Here is a 21,575-nt window from a genome sequence, read left to right as displayed (position 1 = left end):
CTCTCCAATGAATCCAATCCGAAGAATACACACTTGGCCCCTCTTATGCGGGAAGCAGCCAGAGAGACCAGTGCCCATCTCCTTATCTGTACTCACCGTCGGGAGCGATGGAGCAGAATAAAACTGTAGATCCATTGTTCGGTTCTTTGCCTATGTGGCTGGGAGCAGATCCCAACTCCACTGCTTTGAGACACTTCCCAACCCTTGCATTCTGCTTTAACCAGCTCAACCCCGCCTTAGCCTCAGCCCTTAGCCGGCCCTGCCTAGTGCCCGCCCACCCAGAACCTAAGCCCTGGCTGTATAAACACCTCGTCTGTGTCCTCCCCTCCCTGCAGGGGTCCTTCTCAGGTTTGTCTCCAAATAAACCTGTCTGGCTGTGGAGTCTCCCCCCTCCCCCCCATGTTATCACCATGGGCGATAGCCAGAGCCAGTGGCCGGCAGCAGCCCTGTTGGACAGTCACAGTTTCCCGTGGTGGCCACGGGAGTTTTTTAGCCCTGGGGGGAGGGTGCGGGTGTGGTGACAGATTCCTCCTGCTCTCTCCTCCCTGAGTCTCCTTGTCTGCAACACCTTGGGGATGACGAGGGCACCTGGGGTGGCCCTGGGCTCTTCTGCACAGTCAGACTTAGAGACCCTGTGCCTCTTTTACTCTTCACCCAGGGCAGCCCACCAGAGGGGTGCAGGGGCTGGTAGATGTGGGACTCCTGTTCACTCCCAGGAGAGGTTCCCCTCTGGGGTTCAGAGCCGTCTGCTCCCGTGCCTGGTCTGGTCTGCTTCCTGTCCCTGAGATAAAAGGCAAACACCCGAGCCAGCCCTGGCATCAGCGGAGCCACCTGCGGGTTGCAGGGCAGGGGCTGACCCTGCTCTTCGTGTGCGGGGTCAGTGGGAGGGTGCTGAAAGGCCTGCCTGGGCATGAGGTTGTCCGGAGACTCACAGGGAAGCAGAAACAGCACACTTGGGAAATGGGGCTTCACTGGGTCTGGTGAACCTGCCAGTCCCGAACAGCAGAGTGTGTGAGTTCTCACCAGGGGTGCTGCCACCACGCCACCATAGGCCCCTTCCTCTGTGCCTCTTTTTTTTTTTTTTTTTTTGACAGGCAGAGTGGATAGTGAAGAGAGAGACAGAGAGAAAGGTCTTCCTTTTGCCGTTGGTTCACCCTCCAATGGCCACTGTGGTCGGCGCACTGCGGCCGGTGCACCACGCTGATCCAAAGGCTGGAGCCAGGTGCAGGGCCCAAGCACTTGGGCCATCCTCCACTGCACTCCCGGGCCACAGCAGAGAGCTGGCCTGGAAGAGGGGCAACCAGGACAGAATCCGGCACCCTGACCGGGACTAGAACCCAGTGTGCCGGCGCCACAAGGTGGAGGATTAGTCTATTGAGCCGCGGCGCCGGCCCTCTGTGCCTCTTATGCATGTTCTGTCCATGTCCATCTTTCTGAAGCACCTGTCCAGGAAGTGGCCCTGACTGTTCAGTGGTCACATCCCACCTGGGGGTACCACAGCAGCCTGGCTGTCCACAGCCACCAGCTCCACATGCATCGTGGGCTGCTGACTGTAGCAGCGGTCCCTTTGGCTGGAGTAGGGAGGGCATGGCAGGAGGTCCCCAGTTGCCCCGCCCAATTAAAGGACAAGCAAGTGCAACAGAAAGCTGGTAAGTTAGGTCAGGTGCATGTGCATCAGGTCTGATGCTGAAAAGCAGGGAACCGGGCCAGCCGCGTGGTGCGCCAGGTTAAACTGCCACTTGGGGTCCCCACTTCCCATATGGAAGTGCCTGGGAAGGGGTCCACCTCTGGTTTGGGTCCCACTTTCTGCTAATGTATACCCTGGGAGGCAGTGGGTGATGGCCGAAGGACTTAGGTCCCTGCCACCCACAGGTGGAGTTCCTGGCTCCTGGATTTGGCTTAGCACAGCTCAATTGTTGAGGAGTGAACCGCTGGATAGAAGACCTCTCTGCCTTTCAAATACATAAACTTTTTAAAAAAATTTTTTAAAGAGGAAATGGAAGTTTGGAGCGTCTTTTGTTTCTTTTCGTTTCCCTGGCCAGGGCAGCCAGTACAAGATGGTGCCTGGCTGTGGCACAGGCCCAAACCGTGCAGACTCAGCTCTCCAGGAAAAATGACAGCCGCCCGAGTACACACAGGGGGCTCGGTGGAGATGGTGGTGGATGCCCACTGGTCCTCCCCAAATGCCCACAACAGCTGAGCTGTGCAAGGCTGGAGCCAGGAACCAGTCCTGGGCAGGGCCTCCTGTCACTGCTTCCTGAAGAGGATTTTAGTGGCATCGCGTGCGTGGTCCCTGAATTACAGACTTGCCACTACTGTGAGGATGGTGGTGGTGGCATTGCGAGCTCTGATGGTGGAAGGAGTCTGAGGCTGGCCTTGCTGAGGGTCAGTAGAGGCTGGGCCCTCTCCCCGGCTCTCACCGGTGTGCCGGGTCTCCCTCCAGGGCTGCGGGAATGTGGCGTGGAAGGGCCGCGCTGCCTGGGGAGGCCCACACCTCTCCTGCGGTGAGTGCTCTCTTGTGCAACTATTAGCCTGGCACTTTCGGCCTCTAACAGGCATCAAAGAAGGCTCCCCACCCCCACCCACCAGATGTCCCAGCCTGACATGCCCAGCCTCCCACCCTCTGGTGCAGGGACGGATGTGACAGTCGGGAGCCCTGGTGCTCGGAGACTTCCCAGTGCCTGATCTGACATCATCCAGCAGATGATAATTACAAGGCTCGGTCCCTCCCCGCCACACCCCCACGGAGACGCCGCGGAGCTATGTATAAACACGCGCCCCTGGGCACCAGCATCCCGGAAGGGCTGTGCTGACAGTGGCCGTGAGGGCAGTGTGAACGGAAGGTGGAGGCGCCGGACGCGGGCTCCAGGATCTGCGAGGACCCGACACCCGGAGGGCTGCTGACGTCACTCCCCCCCCCCCCCCCGCCCCGTGAAAGTCCTGTGTGTCAAGGGCGGGGCATGAGATGTGCGGCTGTTTCACTGTCAGGGTTGGCAGGAACTGGAAATAATTGGGAGTTGTTAGGGTCCAATGCGCTGCCCTGCAAACACTGTCATTACTTCCCTAATGACTAACTGTGTCTTTCAGGCGCGGTGGAGGCAGCTGAGAGGGCGCAGCTCCTGGGGAGGCCAGGAAGTGGGGGGCAGGCAGCCTGCCATCTGGAGCACTGAGACCCCGCCCCCGCTCTGTCCTCCAGGACAGGGTCCCAGGCAGAGCCAGGCCGCTGGGACGCTGGACACCTGTGGCCTCGGTCCCAGAGTCCTGAGGGATGCCCTCCACCCTTTGTTTTCCAGCTTTGTGACGGCGGCAGCCACCGCTCTCCAAAAGGCCCTCCCCAAAGCTCAGGGTGGGCACGTGTCCCCGTGTTCCCGAGATGAGGTCCCTGGACTCTGCCTCTGCCACCCCTTGGCACACTGTCCCTCCACTGAAGGGTCGGGTGGCAGCCTCCGCTCCCCCAGGCCAGGCCCATTGGTTTTTAAGGATGTTTGAGTCACACCCGTGACACTTGGAGACCAATGACCATCCATCCTGCCCCCATCCCAGGTGACTGCTGCCAGCCTGTGGTATGGACCGTCCAGGACTTTCCCTCTCCAGGTGGATCCCACAGATTCTGTGTCCTGATCCGCCTGCCCCACGGCCTCTGCAGAGACTGGGGTCTTCCAGGTGCTGGGACACGGGCAGCGGTGGGTGCACCTTGCCAAAGTTCAGGCACTTCGTGGTGCCCAGGTGAGCCACTGGTGGGCCCAAGTGTTTGAGGTTCGCCCCGCCCACCTTTTACCGACGAAGACGAAGGGGCGGGTTCACCAGGGGCGCCTGGGAAACGCTCGACCCCCCGGCCCTAACGGGGCCCTCCCATGAGCGACCCGTGGGTCCCAGGCCGGTCCCAAGCCCTGCCCGGGCTCTCCAGGGTCCTGGGGCCTCGGTCGCGGAGACGTCGGGCGGCACGGCCGACCCTACCCCGGCTCCAAGCTTGCTCGCCTGCCGCTGCGCTGGAGGAGACTAGCCGGGGCGGGGAGAGGCCACTCGCGCAGACCAAGAGTCCAGTTTCACGAAAACGACTCCGTCCCGAGGCCAGCCCCGTCACCGTCCTCGAGTCACCCGCGGACAGGTGCAGCGCACCAGGCACCTGCAGGGTCCGGACGGCAGGTCGCCGGGCGGAAGGGCGCAGACGGGGCGCGGAGCCAGGGCCCCCGGGCGGCGGGAGGGCCGTCCAACTTCGCCCTGCAGCGGCGGGGGCCAGCGGGCCTCCAGGCTGGGCCAGGCCCCGCGGGCTCGCGTGCAGCTGGCAGCTCCGGGACCCCGGCCGCACGGCCCTGGGCTCGCAACCCAAGCCCGCTGAGGGAACTGCAGCGCGAGCCCGCGCGAACCAGGCTGGGACCGCAGGCGCCGCCCGGCACCGCCCCCAGCCCAGGGCCCGCCCCCGGCTCCTCCCCCAGGTCATCCGCGGTTCCTACAGGCTGCCTCGCGGCGGCCAGGCCCGGCCCCGGCCCCGGCCCCGCCTCCACGCGTGGCCCCGCCCTAGCTTCCACTCAAGGCTCCGCCCCCGCTACTTCCTTGGTTCGTCCTCCCGAGGCCCAGCCTTCAATCCGCCCCAAAGTGCGGTTCCGCCCGCTCCGCCATAGGACTAAGTCCTTCGTCCCGCCTACGGCCCCACCGCCCTCCTCGTCGACTCTCATTGGCATTTTGCCAGAACGCTTCTCACGTTGGGATTGGCTACGCCAATAGCCATGCCGCCGTTCTATTGGTCCCCGACGCCCGCTTTCGCCGGCCCTGCCCCTGTGTGGGGGCGTGGCCAGCGGCGGCGGGCGGCGCGGGATTGGTCTTCGGTATGGAGGGGGCGGTCCCGCGCCGCGCGCAGGGCTCGGGCAGGAGCGCGAGTCCTCAGCCGCCTCAGGCTCCTCAGCCGCCTCAGGCTCGGGCCGCCGCTTCGCGCGCCTGCCTCTGCCCCACCCGGCCGCCCTCCACCGGCCGGCGGGCTCTCGCCGTCCGCTGCGGGACGGGTGAGTGGGGAGTCGCGGGGCCGGGCCAGGGTCGGGGTCCGGGACTCGCGTCTGGGTCGCCCCGCATCCGCGTGCCGGACCGAGCCCCCTGTGAGGGGCTGGAGGACGGGAGGACCCCGCGGGCCCCGACAAACTCCTTCCGACGCGGCGGGCGGGGGTCCCGTGAGGGAAGCGAGGGTTCGGGGCGCGGGCAGGTGTCCGGACGGGCAGCGGGCGGGGTCTGCGGTGGGGAGCGCGGACCCCGGGAGGGCGCGCGGCGGGGCTCCCGGACAGAGGGCGCGCCGGGCGCGGCGACCCGGGCGCGGGCCTCGAGCTGGCAGAGGCTACGTCGGAGGGTCTTGGCCGCGGCGCCCGATCCGCAAGTCGCCGGCCGGAGACGGAGCGGCGATGTCGCGCGCTCGGGACGCCGAGGCTCCCTTGTCAAACGGCGCAGGTTTCGTCTCCTGACAGAGGAGAGGGTCTGGGGGCGCGGGGCGCTGCGCTGCCGTGTCCCCCGGGCCCGGACGCGGCCCCGAGGTGACCCGGCCAGAGTCGGGGCGGGCACGCGGGCGGCGCAGGGCCCTCTGGGCGGCGTCGGCGTTTCTGGGGGGTGGTCGTGACGTTTCTCGTGGTCGCCTCAAGTGCTCTGCCTGGAAGTGTCGCCTTCTCCTTTTTGGCTGGGCTGTTTCCCCGTGCCTTCGTACTCTGAAGTTCGTTGCTCGCACGGGAGATTGGCAACGCAGGCCGGCAGGTCTCGGCTGAGGAGGATTTGCAGCGTGAGCCTCAGCGGGGCCCGAGGGCCCTTTGAGAGCGGGCCGGGTAACGGGCAGACCCGGCTTGCGGCGCTGCCCTCGGCACCGCCCTCCCGCGGCCCTCCCGCACTGGACTAACTGGTTTTTCCGAGCTAGCCGTGGCCACCTTTCTGTTCTTTGGAATTGGCAGATGTGGGCCCCACAGGAAGTGTGCGGGCTGCTTTCTTGTTGAAGAGACCCGATCCCAGGCCACCATAAAGAGCAATTCATCACCTTAAAACTTCTCAAAGCTGTTCATTTTGGCCCAGAGAGACGTGTGCAGAACAGTGGCACTCTGGGGCGATCAATAGCGAGGAGCGAAAGGAAGGGATTAAGCCCTGCGTTCCGAGAGCTGGAGCCGCCCTCCAGGGTGTTTCCGACCTGGAGGACCGCGGGGAAGCAGGGTCTTCCAGCGCACGTGCAGTCACTCAGCACTGGCATCTTTCACTTCAGAAAGTTTGTATCTGGACACTGTTGTGTTTTCCAAGTACGTTCATTACAAGGGTTTTAGAACTGATATAACTTTATAGACTTTCTTAGTTGACTCTCAATTTTATATGGTTTCGAAAAGGATATATGATGGTAAATGAAGTCTTTATCACTGGAAAGGTGGGGCACCTGTCTGGAGTTCAGGGCTTTGTGACTGGTGTTACCACGGGTGATTCTGGTTAGTGGTGATAGTGAGCCCCAGAACATCACTTTGCCAAGAAGCAATAGAGACATAAAATCCACACAGCTTCATGGTTACATTTTGGTTATTTATGGGGGAAGAGCTCAACACATGGGTACATTTTATCAGCTGTTTTAAAAGAGCTGTCCTTTTCGGTACTGTTGGAGAGAGGTTGGAAGCATGCTGCATTTATAAATTTGGGAGAATCCCATGAGGGCCCTGAAACAGTCCAGCCAGTCAAGGTTGAACCCTGTGTGTCAGTTTCAATGTCTTAGTTCCTGGACCTCTAGGCTTGTGTCAGTGGCAGTCATTCATGTTTTCACAGAGGTCTCAGGCCAAGTTGTACATCCCCTTGGTGAAGAATGCTGGTGCTTTGGGCTACAAGTTCAGCAGCAACAAAAAACAATTGCTTGTGTTTGGAATTATCACAAGTTAAACATTAGAGTGGATACTGTGGCTTTCTAGGCAGCTCTGGTGTCTCTAAGCTCCCAGTCTTTGGTGGCAAGGACTCTAGAAATAGGCAAGGCTGGACCCTCTGTCCATGGTGCTGAACCTGGTCTTGTACAAATATTTCCTTTTTTTTTCACTTTAGACTTCATTTTCAGTGTTAGAGTGATTTTTGGTGCATGTTTTCAAATTAATTTGGCCATTCACATTATCAAAAGAAAATTGAACAGGGAAGTTTTATTGAACCTGAGCTGAGCAAACCTTTGAAATACTCAAGCCATATAATTGTTTCTTTTTTAAAAATTCTTTGAAGCTTTTTTTTAGATTTATATATTTATTTGAAAGAGAGAGAGAGAGAGAGAGAGAGAGAGAGAGAAAGCACCAGAGAGAAAGAGAGATCATCCATCTACTGGTTCACTACTCAAATGGCCACAACGGCTGGAGCTGGTCAGATCCGAAGCCAGGAGCCAGGAGCTTCTTCCATGTCTCCCATGTTGGTGCAGGTGCCCAAGCACTTGCGCCATTCTCCACAGTTTTCCCAGGCCATAGCAGAGAGCTGGATGGGAAGAGAAGCTCGGAGTCTTAACCAGTGCTGATGTGGGATGCCAGCAACCAAGGCAGTGGCTTTACTTTCTACACCACAGCATTGACCCCTAATTGTTTCATTTTAAAAAAGTGAATAATTTTGCTGACTTAATGGTCTGTTTCCTTTGCTTGGTTTTTCTCCTCTCCAGGTGGGAAGTTTTTTTTTTTTTTCCCTAGGGCATGGATATAAGTATCAAACCATTGATGTTACATGAGACTTCGCTTTCTAAGCAACCACCCTCTTGCAAAAGTATACTTTATAATAAGATATACCTCTGCGTGTACACAGGGACAACTTGTCCCTAAACAGGGTTGATTGTAGCACCCCTCGCACTCTGGCATGCCGTTCCCAACTTTTCCTGGAGAGGGGTTTAGTATGTGCTGTGCACTGTTGGGTGATTGCCAGGCATTCCTGTGAGCAACATCTATTCTTTTGTTAATATTGAGGACATTTTGTAAATCATTTTATATTAATCCTTTATTTCTCTTGGGATTAATTTTGACATTAATTTTTATTTAAAATTGTCCTGCAGGTTAGCAGTGAAAAATAATGTGTTTCACTTGTACAGATTCTTTCATGTGATTTTAATTTGGGCATCAACCTAAGAAATGAATTGTTTAGATGTTTTGGATCATCCTGAATTAATTCTTTGGTCCCATTTGTTGTATACTTAACTCAGATTACTCTTTGAAATCTTTTTTGTTGAAAGAAATTCAGGAAAGCTCCCTTCTGCCTCTTCCAGGCTTCAGAAATGCTCTCTAAATGCCTACTCTCTGGGAACTCATGGGATGTAAGCCAGACTTCTTATTCTTAAAGGGCTTACCAGTTCAGAGTAAAGAGAGGACATGTAAGTGGATGGTTCTGGGGGTGCACATGCTGTAGCTTGTAGACAGGAAGCCTGAAGAGTGTATGAAGAGGAGTGATTCGTTTAGGCTTGGATCAGAGAAAGCTTCAGAGATGAGGTGGCCTTTGGGCTGAGCCCTAGAGAGTGAGTTGTAATTGTTTGGGCTTAGATAGGTATATATTGATTAGAAAAAGACAAGTAGCTTGGTGTAACTGGAGAAAGAGTATGTGGTAGTGTGGCACCTGGAGGTGTGTATGGGGGCAGAGGGGAGGAGTTGGGATTCTACTTGAGGTTGGGGGACATTGTGAAATGGTTAGGATCCTGTTGGAGTGTGTGTGTGGCGGGGTAGGGAGAGTTTATGTGGTAGGTAGAAAAGTGGCTTCTGAAGGCTGTCCATGTTCGAATCCCCAGAAACTGTCACGACTCTGTACAGTACCTGGCAAGGGAATTATGGTAGCAGATGGCGTGAAGGTTGCTAACAGATCCTGGATCATCTGAGTGGCTCCAAGTAACGAGGTTCCTTAAATGTGGAAAAGAGAGGCAGAAGAGGCAGTGTCAGAGTGATGTGGGATGAAAAGGACTCTAACCACACTTGCTAGAAGGGAGTCGTGAACCTCTGGAAAAGGCAAGAAAATGGATTCTTTCTGTGTGTGCTCAGAAAGGAGCACAGAAAAAGACAAGAAGGTTTTTTCCTTGATTCTAGCCCAGTGAGACCAGTGTCAGGTTTCTGACCTCCAGAAGGGCCATGTTTGTTGTGCTGAGCCAATAGGAAGAGGAAATGGATACAAGTTGGGACTCTGTTTTAGACAGTCTTAGTGGAAAAGTATAAGGATCATGTTAACTTGATTATATTGGTTTTAGTGGCTAAAATGATTTGATTTTTAGGGGGAATTTGCTCCCAACAAAGATGATTCTAATCACCAGATTCACCTCCTAGACAAGTCTGGCATCTGATGTTTTTTATTTGGCCTGAATCCTACTTCCTGTCTTCCCCTGAGCAGCCTGCTCAGCCTGTACCCCTGCTAATTGCCTCATCCCACTGGCTCACCTTTTCTTTGTGCTAAACAATTGGGAGAAAGTGGACCACGGGTACACCTAGGGTTGGGACTGGGAGTCACATACTAGGCACAATTGTAACCTCATAGCTGTTGTCAAATTCCTTACCAAAGATTTGTCTCCTTATGTCTTATTAATCCTTTGTTATCTACAGATGTTTTAATTGTTGTTGGTTGGGTAGGTATGAAATAGCTCACTGTTTCAATATGCATTTCCTTGATTACTAGTGAGTTTGAGGATTTATTTTGTCTTTTTTTTGGCTATTTATGTTTCCTCCTATAAATTGTGTTCTTGAATTTTTGTCCGTTTATTCTCTGGGTTGTCCTTTTTAAAACTTCATAGAAGTTCTTTACATATTTTGGGTTTTATTTGTGTCCTATTCTTTATCCTTTAAAAATTATGTTTTGATGAGCAGATATTTAATTTTTAAAAATATTTTATTTATTTATTTGAGAGGTAGAGTTAAAGACAGACAGAGGGAGAGACAGAGAGAAAGGTTTTCCATCCACTGGTACACTCCCCAAATGGCCCCAGTGGCTGTAGCTGGGCTGATCTGAAGCCAAGAGCCAGGAGCTTCTTCTGGGTCTCCCACATGGGTGCAGGGGCCCAAGGACTTGGGCCATCTTCCACTGCTTTCCCAGCCACAGCAGAGAGCTGGGTCAGAAGTGGAGCAGCCGGGACTCAAACCAGTGCCCATATGAGATGCCGGCCCTGCAGGTGGGGCTTAGCCTACTACACCACAGCGCCAGCCCTGTGATGTTTAATTTTAATGTAGTCAACTTAACAATCTTTTTCTTACAGTTTGTGGTTATTGAGTCTTATTTAAGCAATATGTGTTACTCCAGGATTGTAGAATATTTTCCTCTTTTAAAATTCATTTAAATATTTGCTTTTTATTTTTTACTTGGAACTTACTTTTGTGTGAGGTGTGAGGTGGAGCTCCCATTGTATCAGTGCTGCTTACTGAGCACCATCTACAGTGCTGCCTTTGAAGCCTACCACACTTCACAGATTTAGGAATATGGTTCTGGTTTCTCCATGTACCTAGTGATAATTTAATTTCTCTCTTCCTGGTTTTTAAATCTTTTATTTTTTCCTTTTTACTTTACTTAGACACTGGACAAACTTGTATAGACGTTATGTTAAGATTATCTTTGTACTGTTTTTCACTTGAAAGAAAATGCTGTTAAAGCCTTAATTGTGAACTTTGCTATTATTTTTTGGTAGATGCTTTTTATTAGGTTAAGGATGGTCTCATCTTCTAATGGTTTGATAATAGCTTTTAAAAATGATAAAAATTAAAAATTCATAAGCATACATTTTATGTTTTAAAATCATAAAAATTTTAATTTTATTAGTTCTTATATATTTAAATAATTTTGTATTTTTCTTCTTTGAACTGTGGCTGAGATGAAATATCTTTTAATTTTAAGCCATCATTGATTTCCTGTAATAAAGTGTCCTTTGTCATGATGTAATACGTTAAAAAATATTATTGGATCTAATATGCTAATACTTCACTTAGGATTTTGGCATTTATGTTCATAAGAGGTATTGACCAATGATAATATTGTCTGGTCTTGACCTTATTCAGACTTGGCATCAAGGTGATTCTTCATCTTTGTAATAGTTTCTGAAAGGGAGGTGTCTTAGTCATTTTTGTGTTGCTCTAACAAAATGGCTGAGACTGGGCACTTTATGAGGAAGAGAGGTTTATTTGCCTTTGGATGCTGGTGGCTAGAAAGCCAAAATGGCCTGGAATTGGTTTCTGGTGGTAGTCCTTGTTGGTGGTCCAACAAGATATCTGGCATCACATGGTGGGAACACATGGGAGAGTGGCAAGTAGCTTGTGTACAAAATAGGTCATGTGGCAAGGGAAGAATTAGGGACTGGAGAGGGGTCAAGTGCTGTCTTTTGTAGAAACTCACTGTCCAGGGGCTAATCCACTCCTAAGAGCCTACATTCACTCCTTCTCATGGTGGTGCCCTCATGGTCTGACCACCCTCCATCAGACCACACCTCTTAAAGGCGCAGTTCTATCACCTTGAGGAACAGGTATCCAGCACTTGAGCCTTTGGGAGGCAAGTCACATCCTGCCACAGCAGGAGGGATTTTTTTTTCCATGAGAATTTGGGAAATTGCTTCTTAAATGGTTTGGAACTGGGCCTTTTTAGAACATGGAGACTCTCTGGTTAAAAGTTGATCATTTTGGAAAGGTTGATAGACACATTCTGACCACACCTAATTTCAGATGGTACAGGGAAGTAAAATCTTTCAGTCACAGAAGTATATAAAAGCTAAGTAGTGGTAGTGCTTCACAGCCCAAACCACTTCCAAATTCTCCTCTAGGCCTTTTTCATAGATTTCTTTTTTTTTTTTTTAATTTTTTTTTTTTTGACAGGCAGAATGGACAGTGAGAGAGAGAGACAGAGAGAAAGGTCTTCCTTTTGCCATTGGTTCACCCTCCAATGGCCACCGCAGCCGGCGCGCTGCCTCTAGCACACCACGCTGATCCGAAGCCAGGAGCCAGGTGCTTCTCCTGGTCTCCCATGCTTGTGCAGGGCCCAAGCACTTGAGCCATCCTCCACCGCACTCCCGGGCCACAGCAGAGAGCTGGCCTGGAAGAGGGGCAACCGGGACAGAATCCGGTGCCTCGACCGGGACTAGAACCCGGTGTGCTGGCGCCGCTAGGTGGAGGATTAGCCTGTTGAGCCGCGGCGCCGGCCCTTTTTCATAGATTTCTAAGTGTGTTGGTTATCAATGGATGAATTAGATTGTGAAGCTGCACATCATATGTGATTTGTATTTGCCAAGAACAAACCATCTTGCTTATTCTCTCCAGATTCAACCTGGGGAAGTCCTGCCTTTCTACCTCTCCTTATTTCAAAGGAAAATTCTCCTGTTCTCATTAATTTAAATATTATCCATCATGTAGGTTGGTGCAAGTCCTACCTCTCTACGGAAATCTTCACTTGATGAGAAAGGTCTGTTGGTCCAGTACAAGCTTCCCTTGTTTTCCTACTCCGCACTGGGAAGCTAGATGCAGTGAACATACTCTTGCCCTATACTGATTCCCATCTCCTTGTATTCATGTCATTGTATAATGCCTCCTGTGACTTGTTTTTAACCAATAGATTATGAGAAAGTTGATGGGATGTCATTTCCATGATTATTATATTATATAAAATTTCATCCTGCTAGAAGATTTGATTACAGACCCTCTTTATTGGCTTGATGAAGTAAGTGTCTATGTTGGGGAAGTGCAGGTAGCAAGAAAAATGCAGGTGGCCTCTAGGACCTAAGGGTGGACTCCAGGGGTCGCCCACAGGAAGCCTGGGGCACTCAGTCCTACAGAGCCAGGAAACAACTTGAGTGAACTTGGAAGCAGATCTCTTCCCAGCCAAGCCTTCAGGTGAGAACATAGCCTGTGAGACCCTAAGCAGAGGACCCAGTAAATCCTGCTGATTCCTGGGAATCTCATGGAAACAGTGAGTTACTACATGTATATTATTTGAAACTGTTAAGTTTATGATGGTTTACTGCGCAGTAATAGAAAACAAATGTACCAAATCTCTACTGGATTTCTAGTTACTCTTGCTAGAAGTGGATTTAGGTTACTGAGGGGGTGTTTGTACTAATCAGTCTATTTCTTTGATTTTTAAAAAAGATTTATTTTATTGGGGCCAGCGCTGTGGCCCAGCGGGTTAAAGCCCTGGCCTGAAGCGCCAGCATCCCGTATGGGTGCTGGTTCTAGTCCTGGCTGCTCCTCTTCTGGTCCAGCTCTCTGCTATGGCCTGAGAAGGCAGTGGAAGATGGCCCAAGTCCTTGGGCCCCTGCACCCATGTGGGAGATCCGGAGGGGGCTCCTGGTTCCTGGCTCCTGGCTCCGGATCAGCACAGCTCCAGCTGTTGCGGCCATTTGGGGAGTGAGTCCGTGGATGGAAGACCTCTCTCTCTCTCTCTGTAACTCTTTCAAATAAATAAAATAAATATTAAAAAACTAAAATATTTACCATCATAAATAATGCTTTGGCAAATATTCCATATAAAAATTGTGCTGGCGCCGCGGCTCACTAGGCTAATCCTCCACCTGCAGCGCCGGCACACCGGGTTCTAGTCCCGGTCGGGGCGCCGGATTCTGTCCTGGTTGCCCCTCTTCCAGGCCAGCTCTCTGCTGTGGCCAGGGAGTGCAGTGGAGGATGGCTCAAGTGCTTGGGCCCTGCACAAGCATGGGAGACCAGGAGAAGCACCTGGCTCCTGGCTTCGGATCAGCGTGGTGTGCTGGAGGCAGCGTGCTGGCCGCGGCGGCCATTGGAGGGTGAACCAACGGCAAATGGAAGACCTTTCTCTCTGTTTCTCTCTCTCTCTCTCACTGTCCACTCTGCCTGTTAAAAAAAAAAAAAAAGAAAAAAGAAAAAACACAAAAATTGTGTATACCATATTACTTCTGACAGATAAATTCCTATAGGTAGGACTGTTAGACCAAAGTGTCTAAGTGTTTTTCTTTTAATAATTATCTGACTTCCAGCATTTTTAAAAATTAATATAAAATGTAGATATCTGTTTCTGTAACTTAGTAGGTTGGGATAGGACAGAACTATTGATTTTTGAACATTCAGGTTCCTGTTTTCTTAACCCTGTTTGCAAAGTGCTTTTAAATTATTCATTAAAGTGCAATATGGAGTCTATTTATAGACATGTTTGTGTATGAGATTGCTCCCTTAATGGTTGAGAAAAAGCCTACGAATTGCTATTATCACATCCCTATCTTTGTAAATCTTCTACTCCTATCTACCTTTTCTTTGTTCTCCATCAACCAAATAGAGACACCGAGACATGTAAGACCTTGTAGCTTTCTGTTACTCAAACAAAATAGCTTTGCTGAGCGAACTCTTGTTCTTTTCTTTTCATTTATTAATTAGTTAACCTTGTAAGGGTGAGAGTTCGGCAGAAAATTAATTATTCATTAGAAATATTTTTCCTGATTCCTAAAGTAATAGATGTTTATTTAACAGATTTCTAAAATAAAGATGAGTATTAAAAGTGGAATTAAAATCTTGGTGTTCTGTCACCCACAGATGACTACTATATAGATCTAACTTGGTCATACCGGATTATTGTTATAATATATGGCTGGGTTCTGATGACTTATGTTTTGTTTGGAATTTTTGTACCTGCACCTAGAAGTAAAATTTTCCTCAGTTTTGCTTTCTTATAGTTGTTCTGTGTGTAATTTCATATGAATATTTATTAGTTTGTAACTTTTCTCTTTTTCTAATATGTACCTTTAAGGTGATATATTTCCTTATAGATAACTGTTCAACTGCCTCATATAATATGTGATTGGAGATATTGTCATCTGGTATATTTTGAAATTCCCATATGATTTTTCTTTGATTCCTAGGTAATTTAAAAGAATATTTAAAATTTCCAAACACATGCATATTTTCTTATCATTTTATTATTCTCCAGTATAATTGCCTTGACCTGGATCTTACTTTCTCTGATTTGAGCCCTTCACAATTTGCTGATATGCTTATAGCCCAGAATAAGACCTATAAATTATAAGCTTATTATTCATGTCTTACTAGTTTTTTGTTTAGTCTAGTTGTTACATCCATTGCTAAGATAATTACACAATTTCATTATGATTATGAATTCATCTTATTTCTCCTTGTACTTCTGTCCATTTTTATTTATATATTTTGAGACTATGTTATTAGAGGCATGCAGATTGAAAACTGTGTCTTCATGATGAATTGAGTCTTGAATTCTTAGAAGTTGTCCCTTCTTTCTGGTAATGACTCTCTGCCTCTGCTGGCATGTCTGGTGTTAATGTAGACGCAGCAAGCTTTTAGGCTCATATTTGCGTGATGTCTTTTTTTTTTTTTTTGTCATTTTACTTTCAACCTTATTATAGTCTTATACTTTAGATAAGTCTGGCAAAAAATGTAATTATTTTTTCATATAAGCTGACAGTCTGTCTTTTAATTGAAACAATTTATTTACATTAATTATAATTACTGATATTTGGGCTTAAATCCACAATTCTATTACTTGTGTCTTTGTCCTTCATTTTCTGTGTTTGGTTTTCTCTCTTGCATGATTTTAAACTGATATTTTGATTTAAAAATAATCTGTTTTTCCATCATTCCACTTTTCTACCATCTCCAGTAGATTTAGGTTATGCCCCTATTTTCTTTCTTTTAGTGGTTTTAATGTAAATCGGATGATGTATTATTAATTTACTCAGATAAAGCAGTTATCCTTTTACCTTCCTTTTGGACAATACAGCAATCATAGATTTTTAGAATACTTGGTCATTCACCCTCCCAGATTCATATATGCTTGTTATTATATATTTTAATTCTGGATGTTCTTTTAAAACTCATTGAGCTAGTATTAAACAATATTGTTATATTAACAATATTGCTAATAGTATTAACAGTCAATGTTTAGATTTATTCACACATTTATTCTTTCTTTGGTCTTCATTGTTTGTTGACATTTCTGACTTGTTATTTTAAAAATCATTACCTTTTAAACCTAGGGGACAGGAACCCAGTGTTTTATTTATTTAAAATATTTATTTATGGGGGGCCGGCGCCATGGCTCACTTGGTTAATCCTCCACCTGTGGCTCTGGGTTCTAGTCCCGGTTGCTCCTCTTCCAGTCCAGCTCTCTGCTGTGGCCTGAGAGGGCAGTGGAGGATGGCTCAAATGCTTGGGCCCTTGCAGCTGCATGGGAGACCAGGAGGAAGCACGTGGCTCCTAGCTTCGGATCAGCGCAGTGCTGGCTGTAGTGGCTATTTGGGGAGTGAACCAATGGAAGGAAGACCTTTCTCTCTGTCTCTCTCTCTCTGTCTATAATTCTACCTGTCAAAAAATAATCTAAAATATTTATTTATTTTCCTTTTATTTAAAAGAGAGAGAGAGGTCAATCTTCCATGTGCTGGTTCATTCTGGAAATGCCTGTAACATCCAGCGCTGGGCCAGGCCAAAGCCAAGAGCCAGTAGCTCCATCTGGGTCTCCTATTTGCACATTCAACCAAATGTGCGAGCCATCATCTATTGCCTTCCAGGGTGCACGTTATCAGGAAGCTGAATTAAAAGTCGAATAGCTGGGACTGGAACCAGGCACTTAGATGCAGGAAGTGGGCATCCCAAACAATGACTTAAGCCACTGTAGCAAATACTCACCTCAACATTTGTGACTTTTATTCTGTGATTGATTCCCTTCTGTCCAAACAACCTTCTTTAGAAATTTCTTTATTACAGGTCAGCTGGAGGTACATATTCCTTATTTGTTATCTAAAGATATTTTTATTTCACTTTAAAAAATTCTTTGTTTTAATGACTTGATCAGCCCTTGTCCCGATTGTCGAGGAGGAGCTTACTATTTTATTCTTTTTAGTATTTTCTTTTTCTACTTAATACCATTGGTTGAACTCTTTAATTAACACACAATTATTCTTAGGAGTTTAAATCCAACTGAAAATTGATCCCTGTTAAAAATAGGAGTGGGAATAAGAGAGGGAGGACATGTACAGTTTGGCACATGCTTACTCGAACTTACCCCTAAGGGTAAAGCTAGAAACGTGCCATGGACTCTAAATCCCATTAAGTTTGCAGGTACCAATGCCATCTTACTAGTTAAAATGATCAGTTTAAGTTCATAATTGATCCTAAAGATAGGATTAAGTTTCAAAGGGATCATATAAATAAGACCAATGTCTGCTAATAATAATTGATAGAAGTAAAAAGGAGAGAATGATCCAACATGGGAAGCAGGATACACAGCAGAGTCATAGAATGGCAAATGCCCTAAACAGCACTCTGGCCTAAGAAGCAGCCCTTAAGGCATTCTGATCTGGCTAAAAAGCCCACGCGAGTTTCTCAGGCATGGAAAGCCAAGACACAGTGGCAAAAAATGACCTAAATGAAAGATCTCTGTGAGTGAGATCCCAGTGGAAAGAAGGAGCCATCAGAGAAGGAGGAACCTTTCTCTGAAGGGAAGAGAACTTCCACTTTGATCATGGTCTTGTCTAAATAAAGTCGGAGTTTGAGAACTCAAGAGGCTTCCATAGCCTTGGCAGCTCATGACAAGAGCCTCGGGTGATCACTGACATCATAAATAAGAGTGTCAATTGTTAAATCAACAACAGGAGTCACTGTGCACTTGTCCCCATGTGGGATCTCTGTCCTTGTTGTACTATGTGAATTAATGGTAAAACTAGTCTTCAAACAGTACTTTATATTTTGTGTGTCTGTGTGGGTGCAAACTGTTGTAATCTTTACTTAGTAGGTACTAAGTTGATCTTCTGTATATAAAGATAATTAAAAATGAATCTTAATGAAGAATGGGATGAGAGAGGGAGTAGGAGATGGGATGGTTTGTGGGTGGGAGGGTGGTTATGGGGGGAAAAAACTACTATAATCCAAAAGTTGTACTTTCGAAATTTATATTTATTAAATAAAATTTTCTAAAAAATTCTTTGTTTTATCTAAAAAATTTGGGATTATATTTCTCACATTATAAAATTCACCCTTTTGAAATTGTAGTTCAGTGGTTTTGGATATTTTTGCAAGGTGACACAGCCATCATCACTTACTGCAACATTCATATCACCTCACAAAGAAACTTCACGCACACTAAATGGCAGCTCCCTGCTCCTCCTTTCCCCATTCCTTGGCATCCATTAGTCAACTTTTTGTCTGCAAAGGTTTGTGCTTATGGACATTTCATGGACAATAAAAATTTGGCGAAAATTTGGTCTAGCTTTTTTCACTTACTATATTTTCAAGCTTCATTTTAGTGTATGTTGATACTTCATTCAGGACTGAATAATAGTCTGTTATATATAACATTTTGTTTATTTCATTAGTAGGTAGGCATTTGGATATTTTTCTACTTTTTTTTGGCTCTTTTGGACAGTGTACTCTAAATAGGAATAAGTTTTTAAATTAATTAATTTGGAAGAAACAGAGAGAAATATCTTCCATCTGTTGGTTCACTCCCCAAGTAACCACAATAGCTGGGTTGGACCAGTCCAAAATCAGGAGTCTGGAACTGGGTCTCCTATGGGGGTGGCAGGGACTCAAAATATTTGAGCCATCATCTGCTGCTTCCCGGGGTATGTGTTAGCAGGAAGCTGGACTGGAAGTAGAGCCAGAACTCAAACCCAGGCATTCTGTACTGTGTGTGGGTCATGGGTTTGTTTCTCTGTTTCAACCTAGGAATAGAATTGCTGAGTCCTATAGTAACTCCATATTAAACTACATGAACAACTGCCTAATGTTTTCCAAAGATGCTTTACCATTTTCCATTGCCACCAGGTGCAGTGCATCAGGCTTCCAGTTTCTCCATGTCCCCTCCAATGTTTATTGTTTCCCAAGTTTTTGATTGTAGCCATCGTAGTGGGCTGTTTGATTAGCATTTTCTAGGGCCTGCATTGTGGTGTACTGGGTACGGCCACTGCCTGCAACTCCTGTGTCCCTTATGGGCACCAGTTCCAGACATGGCTGCTCCACTTCCAACCCAGCTCCCTGCTGATGTGTCTGGGAAAGCAGTAGAAGATGGCCCCTGCACCCCACTCCTGGCTTGGGATCAGCCCAGCCCTGGCCGTTGGGGCCATTGGTGAGCGAACCAGTGGATCGAAGATCTGTGTGTGTGTGTGTGTGTGTGTGTGTCTTTTTCTGTCTGTGTAACTCTGACTTTCAAATAAATAAATAAATCTTTAAAGAGAAAAAAAATAAGGATTTACTTAATGACTGATGAGGTTGAATACCTTTCCATGTTTTTATTGGCTGTTTGTGTATCTTTGGAGAAATGACTATTGAAATCCTTTACTCACTTAAAAATTGGTCTGTTTGTCTTTTTGTTGTGGAGTTGAAAGAGTTCTCATTATGTTCTATTTACTAGTCCCTTGTCAGCCATGTTTGTAAGTATTTCCCCTCCAGTATGGACAGTCCCTGTACTTTTCTTGGTAGTGTCCTTTAACATGCAAAAGGCTTTCATTTTGTTGAAGTCCAATTTACCTAATTTTTATTTTGTTGTTTATACCTTAAGTGTCATATTTAAAAACAACATTGCTTAACCTTAAATCACACAGATTTATGCCTGTTTTATTCAAAAAGCTTTAAAGTTTTAACTCTTAAGTTAATGTTTTTGCATTTTGAGTTAACTTGCATATTTGGTATAAGGGAGAAGATTAACTTCATTTTTCTGCAGGTGGCTATCCAGTTGTCCTAGTACCATCTGCTGAAAAGGCTATTTTGTGTAGTTTTAGCACCTTTGTAAAAAATTAATTGACCATAAAATATGGGTTTAGTTTTTGACTCTTATTCTATTACATAGACCTATATACCTGCCTTTATGTCAGCACCACAACATCTTGAAGCTTGAAGTCTCGTAGCTTGTAGTAAGCTTTCAAATTGGGAAATGTGAATCCTCCAACTTTTTTTTTTTTATTGTTATTTTGCTATTCCTGGTCCCTTATATTGCCATATAATTTTAAAGGGTAATTTATATATTTTTACAAAACCAAAAGAGCTGAATTTTTGAGAGGGATTGCATCAAATCTCTATAGGTCAGTTTGGGAAATATTGCCATCCTAACATTGTTTTCCAATCCATATATATGGGATTTAATAGCTGTCATAGTTTTTTAGTGGTTCCTGAGGATTTTCTATATATAAGATTATTTCATTTGTACATATAGATACTTAGTCTACCTTCCCTAATCTAGATGTCTTTTATTTCTTTTTTTTGCACAATTTCCCTAGATACAATCTTCAGCATGTTTTTGGATTTGTTTTGGTCAAGATACACAAGTTTCTTTTGAGGGAAGGTTTTCTAGCTTTTACCATCAAGTATGTTGTCAAGCCATGGGTTTTATAGATGCCTTTTATTAAACTGAGGAGGTTCCTTCTATTCCTATTTTGTTGAAAAGTTTTTTTTTTTATCACAAAGGATGTTGTCAGATGCTTTTTATGCATACTGTTTTTATACTGTGTATTGTTTGTCTTTATTAATGTCATGTATTACATTAATTCATTCTTATGTGTTGAACCAACCTTACATTCTTTGTATAAACCCCAGTTGGTCATGGCATAAAAAACTTTATATATGTCAGTGACTTTAGTTTGTTAGTGATATGTTGAAGATTTTTAATGTCTGTATTCTTTTTTTTCTTAATTTTCAAAATTAATATAAAGGGAAAAATTTCAAGTATTTCATAGATAGAATTCTAGGAATATAGTGATACTTCCCTCCCTCCCCTCCTCATCCTTCTTTTCTTTTTTCTTTTTTAATTTTTGCAGTAACACTTTTAATTTACTTAATAATCACAGGCTTAATGTTCTGCTACATAAAGAGTTCAACAAATAAAAAAATAGAAGTTTCTGTTCAACAAGGTATATTATTGACAAGGGCTATAAACAATAATCAAATCTCAAGATGTCAATTTCACTCATGTATTTCCTGTCTTTTGCAGCTGGAGACCATTATGCTAAGTGAAATAAGCCAGACCCAAAAAGATAAATATCACATATTTTCTCTGATTGGTAATAGCTAATATACATCTGTATTTCTAAGGGGTATTGGCATGTAGTTGTTTTTCTTGTGGTGTCTTTGCGTTGTTTTAGTATCAAGGTAATACTGACCTAGAGTGAGTTGAGAAGTATTTCTTTTCTAGTTTTTGGGTTAGTTTGTTAAGTATTGATTTTTTTCCCAGAGAAACCTTTATTTAAGGAATACAAACTTCATGAATTTCGTAAGTACAACTTTAGGAATATAGTGATTCTTCCCATCGGGCCTGCCCTCCCACTCACATTCCCAGCCCTCTTCTCCCTCCCTCTCCCATTCCCAGTCTTATTTTATACTAAGTTCTATTTTAAATTATAAGTATTGATATTAATTCTACTTTAAATGTTTGATAGAATTCAATAATGAAGCCATCTGGTCTTAGACTTTTCTTTGTGGGATATTTTTTGAATACTAATTCAATGTCTTTACTAATTAAACATCTTTGCTTGTTTTAGGTTTATTCAGATTTACTTTCTTGAGTGAGTTTTGATATTTTGCTTTTCTAGAAATTTGTCCATTTCATCTATGTTATCTAATTTGTTGGAAAACACTTGTTTATAGTATAAGAATTCTTTTATTTCTATGAAGTTGGTAATTTCGTATGTGATTGTAGTAACT

The 21,575-nt window shown here is 46.1% G+C and overlaps 1 protein-coding gene across 12 annotated transcripts in view; it reads left to right on the top strand.

The window, feature by feature from the left end:
• The first annotated feature begins 4,813 nt into the window (after window positions 1-4,813).
• PCBP3 (poly(rC) binding protein 3) overlaps window positions 4,814-21,575 on the top strand; it is a 286,502-nt gene continuing 269,740 nt past the window's right edge. For all 12 annotated transcript variants that reach the window (XM_070071744.2, XM_089330446.1, XM_070071737.2 and 9 more), the window contains exon 1: window positions 4,814-5,000. The gene's annotated coding sequence lies outside the window, so the exon portion shown is untranslated. The remainder of the gene's footprint in view (window positions 5,001-21,575) is intronic.

The sequence above is a fragment of the Oryctolagus cuniculus genome, chromosome 4, assembly GCF_051225735.1.
Source record: "Oryctolagus cuniculus isolate XC-2025 breed Fujian yellow rabbit chromosome 4, ASM5122573v1, whole genome shotgun sequence".
Lineage (NCBI taxonomy): Eukaryota > Metazoa > Chordata > Mammalia > Lagomorpha > Leporidae > Oryctolagus > Oryctolagus cuniculus.
This window is presented reverse-complemented; position numbering and strand designations above follow the sequence as displayed.